This window comes from Phalangium opilio, unplaced genomic scaffold, assembly GCF_054372755.1.
Source record: "Phalangium opilio isolate 3A_F unplaced genomic scaffold, DU_Popi_V2 ptg000354l_1, whole genome shotgun sequence".
Lineage (NCBI taxonomy): Eukaryota > Metazoa > Arthropoda > Arachnida > Opiliones > Phalangiidae > Phalangium > Phalangium opilio.
The window spans coordinates 1,236,205-1,259,737 of record NW_028324229.1 but is presented as its reverse complement, the minus strand read 5'-3'; the positions used below and the strand labels follow the sequence as shown (position 1 = coordinate 1,259,737).

At 34.5% G+C, this 23,533-nt stretch overlaps 1 long non-coding RNA gene across 1 annotated transcript in view; it reads right to left on the bottom strand.

The window, feature by feature from the left end:
* Nucleotides 1-16,841: 16,841 nt before the first annotated feature.
* The window catches only part of LOC149602674 (uncharacterized), a 72,192-nt gene continuing 65,500 nt past the window's right edge, over nucleotides 16,842-23,533 (bottom strand). The window contains exon 5 of the long non-coding RNA XR_016377844.1: nucleotides 16,842-16,914. This is a non-coding gene — a long non-coding RNA (uncharacterized LOC149602674). The remainder of the gene's footprint in view (nucleotides 16,915-23,533) is intronic.

Below are 23,533 nucleotides of genomic sequence, written 5' to 3'. Positions count from 1 at the left end.
GGTTAGGCTTGGCTTAAACTTAGGTTTAGGTAAAGGTTAGGCTTAGTTCATGGTTAGGTTTAGGTTAAGGTGAGGCTTGGCTTAAACTTAGGTTTAGGTTAAGGTAAAGCTTAGTTTAGGGTTAGGTTAGGTTAGGGTTAGGACTAGTTTAGGGTTAGGACTAGTTTAGGGTTAGGTTTAGGTTAGGTTCACTGCCAATTAATAGATATGGCGAATTCAGTTATTGCTTTTTTAAATAAACAAAAATAGGCCCTAATTCGTTCAAATTGGAATTTTTAGAATCTTGAGGTAAAATTTGCCCATTAAATATTTCAAATTTGATAAATAAGTGAAATTGAATGCAAAATATATAGAGATTCAGTTTAGAACACGCATTTCGTACCTACTACTTATTATATATTTATGGGAGAATTACAAAAATTCATGCGGAAATTTAAATAAAACGTAACAAATAATTATACTGTATTTTTTCCATAATATTTTACAGGCATTTTTTATCAAAGATTTTAATGGTACCAAGGTAACGTCGTAAAAATGGTTAAATTCATTCACCGTGTCATCTTTACGACTTTTTTTTGGGAAATTTCTTCATTAAATTTTAACTGTTTTACGCGTGGGAGACCTGTTATTTTAACTAGATTTCTAACAACTTGTTAAGGAAAAACTAAACTATTGCCTAATCATTATTACGCCCATCTTCTACAGAATATACCTGGACTATCAAATGAAGATGAAGATGAAGAAATACCTTTTCTTCCAAAAAAAAAAAAGACATTTACAGCTATGAATTATTTAATCACAAAAAAAATAAATAAATAAGTATGAAAAATATTTATCTGGAAAATAAGTGAAGGGAGACATAGCGGCTCAAACGCTTCACGCTCGTGGTTAATTGTCCGTTTTAAAACGGTTCGCCCTTCTTATTCAATGTCGTTGCGGTTATTTAGAAGAGAAAGTGTCGAAACGTTATATTAGGACTGCTATTTTCAAAAAGATTACCCATAATTCCATATCCCTAATAAACAATTCCTCCAAAAAGAATACTTAGTTAGATATAAACCCGAAGTATTCAATCCTTAAAAAGGTAGAACGAAAAATTTCAAAATACCATTTCGAAGATGTAACTAAGGGGGGAAGACACGGGGAGTAAAACTCTGCCTTCCATCTCGCTTTTTGGCGTCTGCGCTGTAGAGTTTTTTGTATCATCAGAGACGAATAGTAATGTATCAACCCCCTTGTATGTCCCATGCAATAGAGAGCTTTCATTTGGAGGAGGAGCTGAGTCTCGTGACATAATTTACGCTGCCATATTGGTGGGTTTAAAGCAGGAATGAAGCTGAGACCACCCAATATGGCTACCAGAACAGCGGTAAGACTTGGGAGGGTGTGACGTACAACAATCCCATCTGAAAGCTCTCTATACGGAGGGTTACCTATAACTTTTTAACATCGAAAATGTCTGTTGCATGAATTGATTAATAACTTCATGAATTTCGCTACTTAATTTAGTTCTAGGGTAGATACCAAAACAGCCATGAATGAGGGGAGAGGGGGGGACGGAAATCAAGATGCGTATATTAAAAGAACCCACGTTCCGTTTGCTATTCGGGTCACCCTCCATTTTTTTTTTATTTGAAAGGGAAACGGTTTTCTATATACTTTCAGTTTCGAATTTAAAGTATAATTTAAGGTGAGTATATTAACAGTAATCATCTCGTAGGCGGCTCGGGTTTGGCTTCACTTTGAAGTTAAGTTGGTGGATGGAATGAGAGAATTACGTTTAAGTTATTCTTCACGGTCCAGTGGTCAGTGACAATGGGCAATCTTAAAGTTTAGGCTCGCGCGCCCAAATAAATGACCGCCCCCGCTTTGATTTAGCTTCTTCCTATTCTTATTTGTCGCCGGGGGAACCATTTTCTCTCTTTACGCAATGCCGATTTTAGGCCTAGTCTATTTCTTATAATCTTAGGTTTAGCGGGCACGCGATTTCTACACGTAGAACTGTTTAAGATAATGTATTTTTTTTTTGCGAAAGCCCTTGGAATAACCACGTTTTCCGCTTCTAATCTTGGTCATTCTATCTATTCTATGGACTTTATAGGTGCCCTACGTTTATAAGCTAATGTTTGGTAATATTTAATCGACATTACCTCGTTTTCATTATATTTTATTATATATATATATAATGAAAATAGAAGAAATATACGAAATTCAAAATTTCAACTGAGATTTAGTCCTAATTGAGCGTGTCGATAGATTATTTTCTCTCATTTTCAACGCGTTATAAAGTCTAAAAAGATTACTAGTCCAAGGTCTTGAACGTATTAACGAATGGATAATTTTCAATAATAATTTTTGATTTAACTAACATTATATTTAATTATTTGCATTTGGCGAATTCAGTTGAACAATTACATCGTAACTGTCTGGAGAGTTTGAAATTTAGAAAGTAGAACGTCTAGCGCATTGTTCTAGACAAAAGAAATTTTAGCGCAAAAAACGTAGCACGTGCTTTCCAATTTTAATTGTCTTTAAAATTAGGCTTAAGTTCTACAATTTAAAGTTATTAGGGTGCTACACGTTACCCTCTAATGATTTAGTATATTACGTAACTAATCACAATTTAAATTAATTTAAAGATTGCTCTGGACAAAAGAATCAAGTTTTAGCGCCAAAAACGTTTCACGTGCTTTTAAATTTTAATTTTCTTTAAAATTAGGCTAAGGCCTACAATTCAAACTTAGGGTGATACACGTTACTCTCCAATGATTTAGTATATTACGTAACTAATCCCAATTTAAACTAATTTAAAGATGATTATCCTTTCGTTTCAAATGGTTTGGTAAATACCCGAGAAAATCATTCGTTCGAAAAACCTCTAGTTAATTGTGATGATGGTGCGGTTATAAATAAAACATGTCAACAAAAAAATAAAGAAACGACTTTGACCAACCAGAATTGTTTAAATGTACAATGAAACGCGAAATATTTTAGACGAAAATATTAATAGGCCTAGAGTTAACGGGGTAAATTTGTCGCGTTTTCACTGTCACTTTCATTCGGTTCTCTTTTAAGAAATAGGAAAGAGATAAATAATAAGAAAGTATATGCATCTCCGGGATAAAAGAATGGAACAATACAAAATAGTGGTGGTCTATTGTATTTGAACTTCCTTGTATAATTTGAGTTAATTTCGGGGTTTTTTTTCTATGGCAAAAACAAATTTCACGCTCGGCGATCGCGTGTGCCCCATAAACAGCTCCGTACTAGGCCTACAACCTTTTATTTCAAAGAGTTTTTAATCCTTGACGCAATCTTCAACTCGAAACCAAAACGGAATATCGACATTTCCCGCAAATTCCCATTGAGGAACCACGAACCAAAAAAAAAAAAAAAAATAAAGTTAATCCCTCATCATCGTTGAGCAACTCATTCACTTTTCTAGAGAGATTTGCAAAATGATTTTTTCAAGGGTCATAATCTCAACTAACATATATTTTTTCTTCTCTTCCTTAAGATGTTTATGTTCTTTACGCTTCAGGCCATTATTGAGACATCAATGTTAATCAGTGTCCGATGGAGGAGTTCTAATAGAGAATTATACCGAAGTTATCGTTTAGTAAAAGTTCTGACCAAGAAGGGATATCTAGTTTACTAGGGAGAAGAAATAAGATGCCTAAGTATTCGCTAGAAATAGTCCCAGTCCCCCTTTCAAAATACAAGGGGGGGGGGCGTAAAAGGAGGCCGGGCTATTTCGCCTCTCCTCAGTCGGAAAATACGTAATTTTTGGTCATTCGCGTCGCGCTGATGTGAGTTTTCAAGTACCAGTGAGATGCTGGTTGTAATTTAGAGGCGGGGATTAACTCCGGACCTACGTTTGGACTGGAGATAAAGCTGGAAATGTGTCGAATTTATACTTTCTCCCTAATAAACTAGATATCACTTCTTGGTTATACTCTTGACTCTATTGAGTGATAGATATTAAGAAATATTTTTTGGGCAATCCGCTGCCATTTTGGAAAATGGCGGCTAGATATGTAATATAACCTTCATTACGCTATAACGTTTTAATTGATTATATCCAATAGAGTGGTACTGAGAGGATAGGAGCTACGGGAACATGACGTCACTATTGGTAGACTAAATTGTGTGGACTGAGCTGACAACTTCCAAAATGGTTTCCAAAAACGAGGTGTGACGTCACGAGAAAGTGCGTATTAGAAGACTATGGGTTTTGTGCATGGTTTTTGAGTTCAAATTTGTGGCCATCTTGCATATTTTAATATGGCTATCAGAAAAGTAGCATAATTAACGCAATTTGAAGTAAAACTTGTTTTGAATATTAATGCATTTCTGCCAATTTGCCGTTACACAATAGGCTATGAAAACAGGACTTCATAAGTCCAGCCTAACCCAGAAAACTGGCGGTTCAACCGTTCAGCAGTCCCTCGTACGGCCACCCAAGTACTTTATCCAAGTAATAAAATTCAATTATAAGTCTATATACAGTTTATATATATCAACCTTGATCTGATATTTGATTGAGAGGGCTACGCTTTTTGAAAGTGCGGGTCTAACCTCTAAGTATTTTAATGACGGTAGGAAGTCTACGCCTTTAAGGTAAATAAGGCGATAATGGCAATGATAAAAACGTTAAGAAAATATACCAAGAGAATCTCGAGACAAATTCAGTATGTCAGAGAAAGCGTTAAAAACGAATTCCGAATAAGATAAAATTAAATAAAACGAAAAAAGAGTGAGATTTTCATCCATTCACCTGTCAAAAAATCCGTAGAAACACTCACTATATTTCTCTTATTTTTATTTTTTTATTTTTTGGTTTAGTTATATGGTCCGATATAAATCTTCCAAAATATTACGAGACCTCCTAGCGGGTGCAAAAATCAAAAATCCTTAAAAAAATGATTTGATTTTATATTTTTTATAAAGATTGTAAATTTTTATTTAAAGGAAAAGACCATATTTCTACACATTATAGCGTAAAAGAACGGCCTTTTCTAAATATAAAATTAAAAATATTAAAAAAATAAATAAATTATCTCTTATTACAAAATAATTAGCATTTAATTAATCTTAAAAACGAGGACTACTGCGCCGCCATTTTGTGTAATGGCGTCACCACTTAGCCCAAACGGGATTGGTTGAATTCTCACAGGCTGAGAGAGATTAGGGTAAAGCAGACGCTACTAAACCAATGGCGGATGGCACAGTATTTCTCGTTTTTAAGACTAATTAAATGCAAATTATTTTGTAATAAGAAGTCATTTATTTATTTTTTTTTAATATTTTTCCTTTTATATTTTGAAAAATCCCGTTATTTTAGAAACATAGTATTTTCCTTTAATTTTATCTGAAGGAATAGCACGCTTTGGATTACTGCATTTTTACCTAGTTACGTAAGCAGAACTAACTTAACGGGCAAGCTTTTAACCACCAAGGATCAAAAACGTCAAAATCAACCCACAATTAAGAAAGTTACCTTATAATTTCAATGCCATTATTGATTCCGTCTCTATTTTTAATACTTGTCAAGTTGCGACACCACCATGTTCTCTAACCACTTAAGTCGCCTAAGTACTATACTAGCCCTTTAAATACTGTCCATTTAAAAAAATGTGCTAATAAAACCTTTTATTCCCTTAATTTTACCAATGGCACCAATTAAACAAAAACTATTTCGTAAAAAAAGGGTCATTTTTAAGAAACAAAATGAGAGCTCATTTTTTATTTGTTGCCAGGTGTTTTCATTTTTTATTTTTTTATGAATTAAGGTTTAAAAGTTCCAAATAGTTAAATGGGTTTAAAAAAATAGTTTTTTAACACAAAAAACTAACTGTAAAAGGTTTATGGATTTTTTCGCGCCCCAAATTAATAAAAGTTTCACCGCTTCCTGTAAAAATAATATTCGTTTTTAACGGAAATTATGGAAGTAGTTATTTAACAGGTTGAATTAAGTCAAATTTTATGTATTTATTAACAGTTACTTCGACTTAATTTTCTTCTGGCATTAATCCTGTTTCGTTTTGTGTATTGCTTTAGTTTAAAATCTAGGTTTTTTAACAAATAAATTCACTTTTTACTTTTTTCTCTCTCTTTACATAACTATGTTAAATCAAATTAACGATTAAAATGTGTGTAAAATACGTTGTTATTTTGTCAAAACTACTTTTTCCAGTTTTAAGAGTTAATTTATATTTTATTTTTTAATTTAAGAAGAAATAACAGATATGTATTAATATTGTAAATCTTTGGCATCTTGTCTACGAATTTGTTTAATTTTAAAATCATAAGTGATTTGAATAAAAATTTAGGTAAATTTCCCCTTTTCGTGACTTGTACCTTATTTAACATTTGCCAAAATAAATTATTTCAGGGTTAAAAACAAGTTTTTTATTTAGCCTGATTTTCTAATATACCTTTAATTATTAAACTGAGTATCGAAAATATGGTTTATAATTTTCTTAGTGACATTTAAAATTAATGAATTAAATTTTTAACTAGTTCTATTAAAATAAAAATCCACCCTCAGTCGTTATATTTTAACAAGAAGTGATATCTAGTTTATTAGGGAGAAGGTATAAATTCGGCATATTTCCAACTTTATCTCCAGTCCAAACGTAGGTCCGGAGTTAATCCCCGCCTTTGAAATTACAACCAGCATCTCATTGGTTCTTGAAAAGTCACGTCAGCGCGATGCGAATGACGAAAATTACGTATTTTCCGACTGAGGAGAGGCGAAATAGCCCGGCCTCCTTTTACGTCCCCCCTTGTATTTTGAAAGGGGGACTGGGACTATGGCGCGCGAATACTTAGGCATCTTATACCTTCCCCCTAATAAACTAGATCACTTCTTGATTTTAATAAATTGAAAATACAGACAACGTGCGTATATAACCCAACGTAATATTAAATTTATATTAAGGAAAACAATGTTTCAATTTTCAAAAAGTATTAATTTTCTTATTTATCCTAGACAAAGCCATCTCGGGTGAATTCCCTGACATTACTCAATTTGACGACAAGAAAAATCACCAATTAATCATGATTTAATCCATCAACCGTGTCGAAAAAAATGTCATAAAACCCAATATTAAATTTAAGCGTAAAGTACGGCAGTGAAATTGGCTACATTTGTAACAATGAACAATAACAAAATGCGCTATAGTCAGCGACGACAAAGTTATTCAAAACTTTATTGGTCGCGTAAGATGAGATTGTTATAATCAGAAGTTGATTAACGGTCCAGCTTTGTGGTACACTTCTTTCGAAGAGAAGTATTATATCAGGGATAAATTTAATTTTAGAAGTAGGAATGGAGAACAGAGTAATGTGGGCGCGCGCCAAAGTCCCTGAAAGAAGAGGCGGATCATAGCGACAGAGGTAAAAATGAATAACGTATTTTTCGCCGTCCCCGTCAGCAACGTCCTTAAAACGTAGTTTAAGTGAGCCAATAAGATAATTTAAATTTTTCGTTTCGTGTTGGAGGGAGGGGCTATATACTGGTTGTCTATGAGTCGGACTGAAGTAAATACTAACCATTCTCCATTCCTACTTCTGAAATTAAATCTATCCCTGATTATATACTATGGTTATAATCTAAAATATACTTTAACTACTCAACTATACAGTCTACGTCCAGAAAACGATATAGCTACTTTTGGCAAGAACCCACGTGTCTAATTGACATGACAATCAATTGTTGCAAAAACCACCCTTCGTGATTTGAATTTGAAATTGTAGGATAATATTTTTATTCTTTCCCTGCTTTCATTTGTTTACCGCTTAAGATTCCTTTAGTAAATGAACCAGAATTAATGTCAGTTTTGTAAGTAAAAGGTGTCGTTAAAAAACACCTATGATATTCACAAAGTTAAATGACAGACAGCTCCAAGCCTCCCGGAAAAAAAGAAATAATAATTTCTATACTCAATTTTTAAAATATTAACAATACATATACAGTTTTAAATAGAAGGTGAACTAAAATCATGGTTTTGAAAAACTAGAAAACCAAAACATCCTGGTTCAGTAGCTCAGTTTCTTAGTTAGATCAACCAGATGACCATAATGGACAGCGTACGTTAATGACCATAGGTTCGATTCCTAGGTTACTTATAAGCTAACTAAAGAAACTTATTAATATACATTGAATGTTTCGAATATTGCCAAATCGTTATGTTCCATTGGTTCTCTCTGTTGATTAGAGGCTGAAGAATTATAAACTAACAGTGCCTCGCGAGCCCATAAATTAAAATATTTGCTAAGCCTTGTTTTAAAATTTCAAATTAAGCGTGAGCTTTAACTTTGTGTTAATTTTGAAGTCGTATACTGGTAACGTCACGTGTTTAATAATTAGTACCAAGCAGATATCTCGATCGACAATCGAGCATTCTAAAATAATTTCAGCCTTCCTTTAAGATGATTCGAAGGCCAGATATCAGAGCATGGTCGAGTTTAGAAAGGATGTATGTTGGAGCCAAATACATTCTAAGAAGATCGCTAGTAAAAGAAATACATCCGTTGATTGACAGCACAGGGCCAGTTGTAGAGAGAAAGAGAGAGAGGGAGAGAGAGAAATTTCTTTTCTAACTCATTTTATTTTACTTTCATTTAAATTTGGTATTTTTTTTTATTTAAGACTCGCGCCAAGTTTTACAAAACAGTATACCGTTGTTATTACCATTAACTCGGGCAGGAAGGGGGCTTTTCTATCTCTATACAATCATCTAAGCCTAAAGTTTGTAAAAAAATGAAGGAGAAACGTTGAAAAAAATAAAAAAACAGTTAGCTTGCCCTATTCAAATGCCAAAATTCGTGACTGGGCCTACACGGACTAATCAGTCGAAAAGAAAATACAGTTATGATCTCATCTTTCCCCCCTTTCACCTAAAGTCAGTATAGGAATCCACTACGTGAGAATCCACTATATATCTACCTACACTCAATGTCCGCTATACCGTAATAAAAGTTTCAATCTTTCAAAAAATAAATTCAGAAGGGGATAATAGAAGAAGGATGACACTCTGTATCCTCTTAATACTTTAGTTATGTAACATGATTCTTCCCAGGCTCATGTACCGTTTTTGTTTGCTCTAGTGCTCATCAAACTGAATTCAGATGGGTATCGCACCGTGCTAGGGTGTATTCTATAACTTTTTGGTATTTACTAAATCCTCAGCAATCAACCCAGAAACCTTGATTGTCTTGACGTGGGACAAAAACGCACAAGCGCATGCATGCGCCTTGGCAAATAGTTAAGCATCGCTAATAGAGTAATGATGAGGGAACTATTTATCGCGTATGTGATTCGATTTAGTAACCTCGAGCACTCGAAATGTAAAAATGATGTTGGGAAGAATCATGTTACAATTAGGCTTACTGCAAAAACCGACGCTAGAAGTGTTAATAAGTGACAGTGCATTCCGATATCGTGGTTCATGATCTGACAATAATTTGAGCACCGAGTTATCTGTAATACTTTATGTAAATCAAACGTGATCGAAACCAATTAAGTTTAATTGAAAATAAATAAATAAATAAATAAATAAATAAACAAGTTAATTTCTGGATTTGTTTCAAGAAAATTCCTACTACTTAATTAAGACTTTCCAAGAAGAACACGAAAGAAATAAACCTGTTGATTTCAGTTGAAATGTACGTGAAAACATTTCTTCATCGTGAATATTTATTTTTATTTTTCATCTATTTACCTATTTCCTGCATAGCAAAATTAAATTGCTAATCAATCCAAAAGAATCGTTCAAGCATTAAGATGAAAATCAAGCAAATTATTGTCGGAAAGAATAAGTTAATAAATAAATATAATTTCAATTGAATTATAAAAGAGATAAAAAATTTAAATAAAAAATATATTAGAGTTTCAATCAGAAGGTTTTTTTTTCTTCAAAAATTGAAGTGAAATGAAGTGACGTAACAAAGGATAAAAATCCCATTTGATAATAGCTGCCACCTAGCGTCGGTCGGTATAAGTGAGATGTGGGTAATTATACAATACTCCCCTTAAAAGAATATGAAGTAGAAGGACGATTGTAATATCAATCGGAATATGCATAATGTACAAAGGTAATTAGCTGGAATAAAGGTAATATATAACTTAAAGAGATTACTTTTAACCTCGTTGCAAAGTTGGCTTAACGTTTCTTCAAAATTACTCAAACTTCAAACTTCAAAAGGGTGCCAAATGATCATTTTAACGCGTAACACATAATGAAAACCTTGAAACGGATAAGTAAAGAGTCGATTTTCGTTGAAATCTTTCTTTCTCTATTGCTTTGCTCTTGAATTCAGATTTCTACACAGTCTAGAATTGTTCTGAGCACCATGAACGTATTTGATTTTTTTTTTTAATCTTTTAGACGATTCAATAGAACTTTCAGCTTTTTCCAAATTGAATTTACGGTGTTTGTTAAAATATCAAGGTCTTATATCTTAAAGACTTAAAATCTAATTTATCTATGCATGATTGTTTTTTTAAATCGAAAATATATCAGCTGAATATATCTAAACTTATTTATAAATATGATGAAAAATGGAATATAAATATTTTCTGAACATCATGTGATTTTAAATAGAATTGAAACGTTATTGAAGCTTTATCTAGCAGAAGCGTAATGTTAAATGCGAGTAGAAGTGTGCTTATGCTGGTAAAGTAAAACTGATTACTGCACATGTATGATTATTTCCATGTATTAGAGGCCAATCAATGTTTGGGACACCATATCGCTCGGATGCCCCTAAAAGTTGGCATTGTCTTAGACACCAGAGTGCAACGGGTGAAACGCATCTACAGGTTTCTAAACATCATGATTCTGAATTGAATTGAAACGTTTTTGAACCTTTATCTAGCAGCAGAAGTGTAATGTTAAGTGCGAGTAGAAGTGTGCATACGCTGGTAATGTAAAGCTTATTACTTACAACACATGTGACTATATCCTTGTTTTAGAGGCCCTTATCGTAGGTAATACTCGGATGCCCCTAAAAGTTGGCATTTCTTTGGACACCAGTGTGCAACGGGTGAAACGCATTTACAGGCGTCGATAAACATAACATTTCAAACTCACATCGAATAAATTAATATTGCCTTTGAGAAAAATTTGGAAAATTGCATTTAAAAAGTACTTAAAGAGTAAGGATCATATTACAGCTGTCTTTCCCGAATTTTTAATTATACCGTGTCATTTTTAATTATTTAAACACCCTAATTTACACACTTTCTCTCAGCATAAACACCACACCGTACGTGACAACAAAGCAATAGAAATCATATTCTTAACGATAACGGCATCTTCTAGTGACGGGAAATATTAGGCAGTTAGGCTTAACGTTGAAAATAAAATTCTTAATTACTCTTTTGGAATAATTACCGGTGTATATACCAGGCTGCAGAATGCTCGATTAACGGTGAGGGAAAATGAGGCCTTAAGTTTCGCAGTTAATGATCCCATCAAGGTTCTTAATCATTCTACCCCACTCCGTCTATTTTACTTGAGAAAATGGGGAACATTATCTTAAAAAAATTAAGAAAAACGTCGCGGTGGTGTGAAAGGATATGGTTGGTTGAACGAATGAATATCATTGCCAAGGCCAAAATCATTAAATATACACAAAAAGAAAATCATTTTCTGTAGAAAAATTTATATTCTTACTTTCTGTATAGACTGTTTCTTTTTTTACTAGCTCTAGAATATTAACTAGCGCAATTCGTAGCAATTAAGACTTTAAAGGGGCAGTAAAAGTGATGTTGCAGAAGTAGATGCAACTGTATATACGAAGAAACCCTTCTAATTATTCCATTCACGTGTCATCATTCCTTCAGGAAACAGTTTTAAAAATAATATAAAGAAAAAAATTTACAGACTATGCTAAATTTAATGATTGTATTGAACCTCAATGAAATCGAGATTTTTTTTCTATTTGGAATAAATACATGACTGATGTGAATATTCATGAGGAAGAATTCATTCATGATACTAAGAATATATAGAGATTAAGATTCCATTATTCACATTTGATTGGCTGTGAGCTGCTTTATTTTTAAATATGCTAATTGTTTATTAATAGTGTTACAAGAAAAATTTGCGAAGAAATTAAGGAAAGTTCTCTTCAAATTAAGCAAAGATGCCACCAGAATATTAGTACCATCAGGGATAGATTTAATTTTATAAGTAGGAATGGAGAACAGAGTAATGTGGGCGCGCGTCAAAGTCCCAGACCCCCTTCCACGGGACCGGAGGGGTATGAAAGAAGAGGCAAATCATAGCGACAGAGGTAAAAAGGAATTACGTACTTTTCGCCGTCCCCGTCAGCTACGTCATCAAAACGTAGTTTAAGTGAGCCAATAAGATAATTTAAACTTTTCGTTACGTCTTGGAGGGAGGGGCTCTATACTGGACTATGTGTCGGAATGAAGCAAATACTAACCGTTCTCCATTCCTACTTCTAAAATTAAATCTATCTCTAGTACCATCTTAATAACATCAATTAATTCTTGGTATTATTAAAAACAGTTCTTCAAAAGCCATGCAAAAATTCGCTATCTATCAGTTCGACACGTAACTAGTCTGATTTCAACCCGTTTTTCACTCTTTCAAGTCGACAAGCATCGCAATGAAACTTTTAAAATATCTATCAAAAAGCGTTATTGAATGGTACCACCCAATTTTTGTCACTTCTACAATATTTTTTTCTTCTGAGTGTGTGGATCTCAGAGTGAGGAGGCAGAACTGATTCAAACTTAAGAGTGTTAATAAAATGGAAAAATCTAAAAAAAAAAGTTTAAATTTGATTTGATAGTCAGGTCGAAGTGTTAATAAAACGTTTCTCAATTTATATGATAGTCATTTCAATGCGGGGCTGTTTTTTTTCTTTTCATTCGAGTTTTTTTCAAGAGTTGTCTGCTAAATATGCGATACGGTTAAATGTAGCTCGAATTCGTTATTCCAATAATTTAACTTTTACTCTACTCTATATAGCAATGATTTCTTATAGAATATAAATTTCAAACACTGTACCAAGAAGTGATATCTAGTTTATTAGAGCAAAGGGTATAAATTCGCCACATTTCCAGTTTTATCCCCAGTCCAAACGTATAGTAGGTCCGGAGTTAATCCCCGCCTCTAAATTACAACCAGCATCTCATTGGTTCTTGAAAACTCACTTCAGCGCGACGCGAATGACGAAAATTACGTATTTTCCGACTGAGGAGAGGCGAAATAGCCCGGCCTCCTTTTACGTCTCCCCTTGTATTTTGAAAGGGGGACTGCGACTATGGCGCGCGAATACCTAGGCATCTTATACCTCCTCCCTAATAAACTAGATATCACTTCTTGACTGTACCTAATATCTCAAATAATAATAATGAAAAAAATTGTATCTAAAGCTGGCCCTGCCCAAATTTTTTCCAGGAAAGTTTAGCAACGGAGACATCAAACGGATAAGCTTCCCTTCTCCCGCTAAATTTTCCGAAACCAATTTTTCTTATCACCAAGTGTAACACAATTACTTTCTTTAAAACCCAAGGGCCATTAATATCAATTTTATATAACGCATGGTATATAAGTATAATACATGTAACACGAGAGCTATGTAACTGTTATAAGACATTTCTGGTCACGGATTTAGGCGCACAAAGGTTTACGTATTAGGTAAGAAGTTGGTTAAGTTACAGACATTAACCCTGGAGAATTAATATCTGTACCAAATTCCAATGGATTAGAATATTAATGTAAAAAAATTACTGAGCAAACTCCGCAATTTCGGTGTCTAGTCAAATGTGATCTCGATAAAAGAGCTAAATTTCGATAAATTTGATGCTAAACTGTAAGAAAACTTCGACCAGGGATAGATTTAATTTTAGAAGTAAGAATGGAGAACGGTTAGCCTTTACTTCTGTCCGACTCATAGCCCAGTAAAGAGCCCCTCCCTCCAACACGTAACGAAAAGTTTAAATTATCTTATTGACTCATTTAAACTACGTTTTGGTGATGTTGCTGACGGGGACGGCGAAAAGTACGTAATTCCATTTTACCTCTGTCGCTATGACCCGCCTCTTCTTCCATACCCCTCCGTCCCGTGGAAGGGGATCCGGGACTTTGACGCGCGCCCACATTACTTTGTTCTCCATTCCTACTTCTAAAATTAAATCTATACCTGCTTCGACTAAGTCAAAAATAAAGGATATTATAGGATCTTTCATGAAATTATAGCCATATAATATAGGACAGGTTCTAACCGACGAAAAACGTTCAATCTTTTGTCATTTGGATTTACCTTTTTTGAGAATTTCCCCAATTCTTTCGAGTCAACCCACGAAACCCTAAAACCATAACAGTCCAGGGTTTAAAAATCACGTTTAATAGATGATGGTGCAGGTTGGCTCAACGCAAAAGAAAGAAATAGAAAAAAACCAAAAACTTTAAAAGAAAACTAAAAAGAGCGTTGACTATATAGCCATAGACTTTTGTCATTTCTATTCAGTCCAACCCAGTCAGGCTCAAGGTTGTCACGAACATAATGAAAAACTCGTCCTTAAAATAGTTAGGGGAGAGAGACAGAGTTTTGAAAAGGGGGCATAGAAAATATCTAAGTAAGTCGTTCGCTAATGGTCCTTTGATCCAGTTTAAGGGGCTCATCTACTTTTCGAGGTCAAAGGGGTGTCATCCGTGTACGGTTAACTATACCCAACGGAGCGGACAAACGGGGTACGCTTCGAGGGGTGCACCACCACTGCTCGGAGAATAACACGTTTTAATTTTTCTAAAGTCGATTGGTGAAACAATGAATACTATCATAAGTTCGTAAGATATGTTCCTACCGTAAGATTATCACTGGTTACAAATTGGAGCTTGTCGTGAAGTGATTGAGGTAGGTCATAGATTCGAGGTAAAGCGATGCCTGGTGAGGCGCTGTCAAAGGCTTAGTACAGACTAACTAGGATGGACTTCAAAATCAAGTGTAGTCAATTCTCGCGTCGTTCTCGAACTAGCTCGAGCTGTAAGTCTCTAGCATTACGAAGTACAAGAAATGTCATACTCATGAAACATAATGATACTATGCATTAGAATAGCGTTTATTTCAACTTGGGCGGTGGTTATACCCTCTTTTCTCTCTAATAATTCGTTCACGAATTCATTAACTGTGAAAATATATATAGATTTTTATCCCTTGATTATTATTGAAGGAGGGTTCGTCTTAGACATTATCAAAATGAGAGATGACTTGATAAGTTTGTAGTTGAGTATAACTTGGCATAGTAGCTTAGAAATAAGCTAGAAACTTAATTGGGGATATAGAAAACATTTGGGAGCTAGGCCTAATGATGATGTAAAGTTTTTGTAGAGATTCACAAAGTGTCGCATGAGGCTATTATGTATTATCGAGTATTTTCTAGATAATTCGAAGTGCGCCTGTACCAAACCTAGACGGTCCCAACTGTAAACTGCTCCTAACTTCATTCCTACCTCATTCCATATATAATTTGGAGTAACGCAATAAAACACAATGAGAGTCAAGTTCCTGACACAGATACTTAACCCTGGCTACCACACACAACACAATACCACCTTAATTCTTCAATCCCATAAACCATTAATGTAAACCAGAATGAACCTATACTTAATTTCACGAAAGTTTGGTTTAATTTTCGTGACCCTGACAACTGATAGGAATGTGTATAAGAATTAAAAATGTTTCTCTAGACCTACACACAATACAATTTCATAAATACATATCTATGAGAGGAATACAGTATAACCCGTAATCTATCAACGACTAAAAAGAAAAACTGGTTCAACTTTGGGGGTCCATGTATCTTTGTCACAGCACTTAAAAATATTCAAGTTTTTAAAAAGTGTTTTTACCGCATAAGTATAACATTACAGAACCGAACAGACGTAGACACTCGATGGTGTGGAACGATTTTTGAGTAGAACATGTCGTCTCTTCTTATGTAAGAAAATGTAACGTTTTTAAAGCGTATATTTATGCGCCAAAAGTACCCGCCTTTTTTTCAAGAAAAACAGTATAAGATCCGTAATTACCCCTTATAAGATAGCGAGTTTTTATTCAAGTTTTTTTTTCTTCCTAAAATAAAAGGCTTCATGCCCTGTTCCTAAGATGAAATATTTCAAGGTTTTCGCTAATAATTGGATCACTGTATTTCGCGAATTATAATTTGCTAGTTTTTTTTATCAATTCCACCCAACGCCACCCTTACGAGTTCAAAAAATGAAAGGCTCATGCACGTATCAAAATGTGTTTCATTTTTGGTGAGTTTTTAATTGGAGGGGTTTAGTTATAGCATTTTGATTTCAAAGGGATAATGAAATCCCTAACTGTTAACCTTCAGTTATACCAGAAGTAAGATGAGACCAGAAGTACTGAGCTAACCAAATTCTTCACTCGGCGAAAGTGAATATTCTTGATAAGACACCAACGGTTGGCCCTCTGGTAGCGGTTTCTGAATTTTCCCTCCAAAACGTGAGACGCTCGTGGCGGTAGACAGCCGAACTAGATTCAAGCACAGGCGTCCGTGTTCCGCGGCTTTAGGTTTAGGGGAAGGGGGTAGAAAATGTTTTTGGAACTCGTCCAATTTTTTTCTCTGTAGTGTAGGCGCGATGGAAGCGGCATAAAATCCTGAAATTTGTTCACTAGTGCCAGGATCTACTACCAATGCTAGAGCCCTTCACTTCTAGTCTCATCTCACTTCTGGTTATACTTAATTCTATATTTAACTGTAATTTAAGGTTATCAAGATTTTTGGTGGGAAAAACTAAAATGCAATTAAGTCAAAACAGTACACTTACCCCTTTGTTGAAATGCAATACATTCGCAATGTTTTTCTTCAAGTAACAACGTTTCAAGGCACATGATACGATCCTATAATGAAACAATTAAAAAGTGATTTAAGTCAAGATTTCTTTCATACATTACAACAAAACTTCTACTCAATATTTTTTTTATACACTTAATGATATTTTCTCTGTTTTATCAAATTTGGAATTGGGGCTAAAAAGTTTAAGGTTGAAGAATACAATTTCGAGGGGCCGGTCAGAGAGTAATCGGTGACTGTAAAAGCCCTACCCTTGACAGTGCAAAAATGATTAAACGTAATCTGTAATCAACGTACATCGAATCTTACAATGATATGCCCCTCGTACAAAGGTGACTGGTTAACTAACGGTAAATGTAGCCCGAGAAAATTGCACCTGGTTTAGTGATATATATAATAATGTGAGAAAGAAAGTACATACATTGTTTCAAAAATTATTATATTATAAGGTATACAATTTGGTATATGAAGTGTATACGGGTTTTTCGAGTGTTTGTAAGGAAAATTATGATGAATGAATATATGGTTTGGTTTAAGAAAAAGAATTATTAACTTCCAGGGTTTAACTCGTAAGAACAGGGCAACATTTTAAAGTAAATTTGAGAGAAAAAAAAAATATTTTTGGGGTTAAGTAAGTTGTCAAAGAAAAAATGAGAAATTTAGAAATTGATGAACATTGGCTACGTTTGTAACACTTTAGTTCAAGGGCGGTGAACATGTGTCGTTTGCAATCTTGCTAGTGGGCATTAAATGTACGGTTATAACTAGAACTTTATGGGAAAAGTAAGGTTGCAAATTCCATATCTTACCGAAACTAATTCAGGATTTTTCATGAAATATTTTGCAATCAAGGTTTTACTCGAAACCGTGAAAAATCGCTGTAATTGGTAACAGCAAAAGGTACACTTGCAATAATTGCATAAATTTTTTAATAAATTCCAAATAGATATTGGCAAAAATCGATTAATCATTTTAGTAAACGTTTTGTCGAAATTTCCAAAAACACTTTGGGGTGCTCCCACGTATTTATCAGTTAACTCCGTCCCACTCTGAAACGCGTGCCTTTGCCTCTTATAACCAAAGCATCCATTTTTAATCCGTAAATTACTTTTAGGGAAAAAATTTCAAAGTTCTTAAGTTTGTCCTCCCATGATTTCCAACAGGGTTAAGAGAGCGAAAACTTCTCTTCATTAAATATAGGGAGTTCCTACGCTATCTTACAAACGAAGACAGCGGCAGCAGCCACAATTTTGCTCCAAATTTTTACTTTTTCTCTGAAAAAAACTTTTAGTTTTGCGCGTAGGTTATTTTTTTCTTTTCTCTCCCTTAAAGAGAATGTGCAAGACGAATGCCGTTAATAATGAATGATATCATTCATTTTAATTAATTTAAAAAGTTTATCATAAAGTGCGTATTGCTCTCGTGACCTCAAGGTCAAAAACTAAATCGTTTAGCGCGTCACCTCGGGGATCTATAGAGTGGTACAGAGAGGACAGGGGCTACAGGGACGTGACGTCAATATTAGTAGTCTAAATTGTATTGCCTGAGCTGACAACTTGGCTGACAATATGGCCACCAAAACCAAAGTAAATTAAGAGGTAGGAGGGTCTGACATCAGGAGAAAGTTCGTAGTAGCAGACTATTGACCAAAGTCAGTTGAACTATGAACAGCTAGGAGATCCAAACAACTTGTTGCGGTAACTTGCTGACCCCAGTGACCCCAATGTCCAAAATCAAAAAATTTGTAACAATCAATTAAGAGGTGAAAGGTTTCTTGTGTTGACACCTTTAAACCACAAACACCATCGAGACTGTCTTGAATTATGAACCTTTCCGCGTCACGCGACAATTATAAACCATTTCGATGTAATTAAGAGTGAAAGACACATGGGTAAAACTATGCCTTCCATCTCGCTTTTTGGCGCCTGCGCTGTAGTCTTTTTGTATCATGAGAGTGCGCAGAGACGGCAATGTATCAACCTCCTTGTATGTCCCGTTACGGAGGGTTACCTACCCCCTTTTTTACATCGAAAAGGTGTGTTACTGTCCTACAAGAACACGGAACCTTATTTGGAACTTGCAGTGGGGTAATTAACTACGTATTGATATAATCCACGTTACCTTTAAAATAATCAGCGAGTTTAATACTCTGTGGAGGATTATTTTCAAGGATTTTTGTGTAAAAATGAAGCAAAAATTCACTGAGTACGTATTCACGCTAATTATAACCGAGTTTAGCCTTCGATTTATTGCCATTTTCTAATTTGTCGAGGAGTTTTGGTTCTTTTTCGAGTGTGCATGTCGCTCTCAAAATGTACTTTGAAATAACGCAATCAAGGTCAAGGGAAAGGTCAAAATCAAGGCTTAAATATTATTATAAGTTCTACGATTTTTAATACGAATAAAAACTCATTCGAATCGCGGGTTCTAAACATATACAGTCAGCTTTTAAGTGTAATAGATTGAAATAAATCGAAACCTTGAAACAAACTCTTATATCAAAACTGGAATTGATCAATATACTGTAGATTTGAAAAAGATTTTTAGAGAAAGAATTTACGTTTTGAAAATTTTGAAGTATCTTTTCAAATTGATTGACTATAGAAGGTTGGTTTTCTTTTTGAAACTATTTACTTTTTTAATCCGCGGGTTTTAAATTTTGAAAGAAATAAAAAGTTTATAATAAAAACTAAATAACTTTAAAAAAGGATTTTAACTAACACTTTGATTGACTATTAAGGTTGAATTTTATAAAGGTTTATAACTATTAATCCGATAAATTTCCCCCAAAAAAATGTCGAAAAGTAAAAAAACCAAAAACATTTAAGGTATTTTGAAATTTTACTCAAAATAAACAAGACATTTTTCAGGTTCTATATCAAAGAGAATTAAATTAAGAGGAGTGGAAATATCTTCGTTGCTAAGCTGAAAATTCAAGTTATAGAGGCAACTACATTCTCTACTCCAGCATAACTATTAATCCGATAAATTTCGCAAAAAAATGTCGAAAAAGAAAAAAAAGAAAACTAAAATCATTTAAGGTATTTTTTGTTCAAAATAAACAAGAAATTTTTCAGGTTCTGTATCAAAGAGAATTAAATTAAGAGGAGTGGAAATCTTTTCGTTGCTAAGCTGAAAAATCAAGTTATAGATTAAACTACACACTCTCTACTCCAGCAGCTTGTTTCTGTTACGCATTACGAACAGTTAGTCGTAAACGCCATCTGAATAATGATTCGAGGTAGACTTATCTATTTTAGATTTAAAACTCGAATGAAAATAAAATAAAAAGAAAGAAAAGTCGGTTTCTCGGTAACGGGGAGGGTGATCCTTAAGTAAAATAATGAATATTTATAAAGGCACCAAAAATACAGGGAGAAGAGAAAGTAAAATAAAAAAAAAATAAATAAAGAAGAAAAAACACTATATATTTTACTATTCCAAAAACGAATGATTCGCGCCCTTTTAATACACGGCCATCTAAAACCCCGAAAAAATCTAAAGTGAAGGTTTAAATACGCCAAATAATTTAGAGTTTAAGCAAGAAGTGATATCTAGTTTATTAGGGAGAAGGTATAAATTCGCGCCACATTTCCAGCTTTATCTCCAGTACAAACTTATAGTAGGTCCAGAGTTAATCCCCGCCGCCTCTAAATTACAACCAGCATCTCATTGGTTCTTGAAAACTCACGTCAGCGCGACGCGAATGACGAAAATTACAGTCATATTTTCCGACTGAGGAGAGGCGAAATAGCCCGGCCTCCTTTTACGTCCCCCCTTGAATTTTAAAAGGGGGACTGCAAGGACTATGGCGCGTGAATACTTAGACATCTTATACCTTCTCCCTAATAAACTAGATATAATATCTTCTTGGTTTAAGGGTAAATGTTATGGGCAGGTGTAAGTACTTCACCTTCTCTTGAATTTGCCACTGATGAGAAGTAATGGAGGGTAGCATACGGAATAATCATTACCATTATTTCAAGAGTGATTTTTTTTTATTATTTCAAACTTCTTGTTGTATCTCGTGCGGCCCGTTTTCTTTTAAACTTATTTTTAAGAGGTAATAATCTCTTAACCTTGATTTTAATAACGCGTTGAAGAGAGGGTCAAGTTTTTCTCTGATCTTTTCTGATATAATTTATTTGGGAGGCCTCTAATAAAAGTTGAGAGAGAGAAGACTAAGTACTATAAGCCCAATGCACGAATTTCACGATAATGGTCTAGAATTTCTGATGTATATTTTATATATCGCAGCAATCGATTCTCGATTATAATATCGTTAATTTCGACGCCAAAAAATCGATTACCCCTTATTATATTTGATCCATTATTCAAATATTATCGTTATTGCTAAAACACCGTATAAATTATGGACGCATTTTCAGGGACAAACAGATTTGTTTTAAACAATGATGTTTTGAAAAATGCAGGTTAAAGGAATGATACGAGCTAAAGTTTTATTGAGTTTAAATCGTTCGTTACTTGTAAAAGTGATAGGTAATAATCCTCAAATTTTCTTGGGTAATCAAATATAAGCTTTTAATTAAAAAATGCTGGAAGATTGCATCCATGATACGCAAGTAAGGCTGCACCAGTTAATAAGCCTCTTCGATGTACCTAAGAGGGAAAGACAAAGGGGGTAAAACTTTGCCTTCTATCTCGGTTTTCGGCGCCTGCGTAATAGGAGTTTTGGGTACAGAGAGTGCGCAGAGAAGGCTATGTGTCAACCCCCTTGTTTGTCCCGATGCTGAGGGTTGCCTACCACCTTTATTGCATCGAAGAGGTTTATTGGTTGCAGTAAGCGAACCTCGCTGTCTATCAGGGAATAGTTAATTTTCTCTTGCAAATTTGAAATTATTAGTTAAGCACTCTGGCAGTAACAAATTATTTTTGCTTGTATCTTTCCTTTAATGTTTAGCTATCGAGTATTTGTATCTATTTAAGAGTATTTAAACGCAATTAACTATCACGGTCTAACCTAATCCATCATCCGTTATTTTACAGTTAGCCTTCGTTCGTCTTTCCTAATATCGCTGATTTTGTTTTAAATATTTTTTTTAATTATTAATGAAATTCGAAGAAGAATTATCCCCATAATAACAATGGATAAAATAGGCGTTAAATTCTTAAAACTTCTATCTCTAACCGCAAATAATTAATCTGAAAAAGAGAGAGAGAAAAAACCTCCCACTATGTAGAAAAATAAACCTTTAAAATCGGTCAATAAGGGTTCGATATATTGAAATAATAATAATTCCTTGATTGGATAAAAATTCGAATTCTAGCAAAAACAAAACGTGGGGAGTCGAGTCCATGGGTTTATATAAAGACAAAAAAGAAAGATAATCAGGGTGGAATAGAGACCACCCGGCCACCATTATAAAATGTAAAAGGCGCACCTTTCTAACAAAATGGCGTTGAAAAGATAATAAAAAGAAAATCGGGTAGAATTTTTCTTTCGGTTTTTGATCATAGCAAGGTGAAGAAAACGTGAGAATGTGGTCCAAATAATTGGTCGAGTTTAATTCCAACACGATCCTTGCAGCCGAGGGTGAGCTCGGCTAAGAAAAACCTGTCCGGGTATTATAGAAACAATGGAGAATGCTCCCTTTACTCCTCTAACTTTAGATGAATTTAAAACAATCGCCTTGTTAATACGTTCAAATAAAAAATATCTTTAAAAGGAGAATATAGAGTAATGAGATTCCGAAATGTTTCTTACCGGCCTTTAGATTCAAGTTTAATTCGTATAGATGGTTGAGAAAATACCAATAGATCATTCCATTAATTATTTGCGGAGAAAAAGTAACAGACCTACCCAAACCTGAACTTAACCCTAACCTATTCAAACCTGAACTTAACCCTAACCTATTCAAACCTGAACTTAGCCTGACCTACCCAAATCTTAACTTAGCCTGACCTACCCAAAAATGGACTTAGCCTAACCTACCCAAACCCGAACTTAGCCTAACCTACCCAAACCCGAACTTAGCCTAACCTACCCAAACCCGAACTTAGCCTAACCTACCCAAACCCGAACTTAGCCTAACCTACCCAAACCCGAACTTAGCCTAACCTACCCAAACCCGAACTTAGCCTAACCTACCCAAACCCGAACTTAGCCTAACCTACCCAAACCCGAACTTAGCCTAACCTACCCAAACCCGAACTTAATCTAACCTACCCAAACCCGAACTTAATCTAACCTACCCAAACCTGAACTTAGCCTAACCTACCCAAACCCGAACTTAATCTAACCTAACTCATAATGAATACTATAATAAGGGGTCTGGTTGCCGTGACCAAAAAAAGTTGTATTTAAAAGCACCGTTCCAATGCACTTCATCAAGAATCGCGTAACGCGTACCCTTTTCCAAACAGATTGGGTGACAAGGATTTGCTGACAAAGCTAAGTTCTCCCCTCATATTACAACTCCCTGATTACGGGAGTTTCCCAACCATCTCGTTTAGGATACGACGTTCCTTAGTTGGTTAAGGCTTCGAGTATATGCACCAAACCAAGGACCGGATTACCTTCGAAACAAAAGAATATTCAAGAAAATGATGGATGAGCATCGGCAAAATTACTTAAAAGGAGTTTCTTCTCTCACTCTCCTTACTTTAAACGAGATTCACGATGTCAGTTCAGTTCGAGCTCCAATT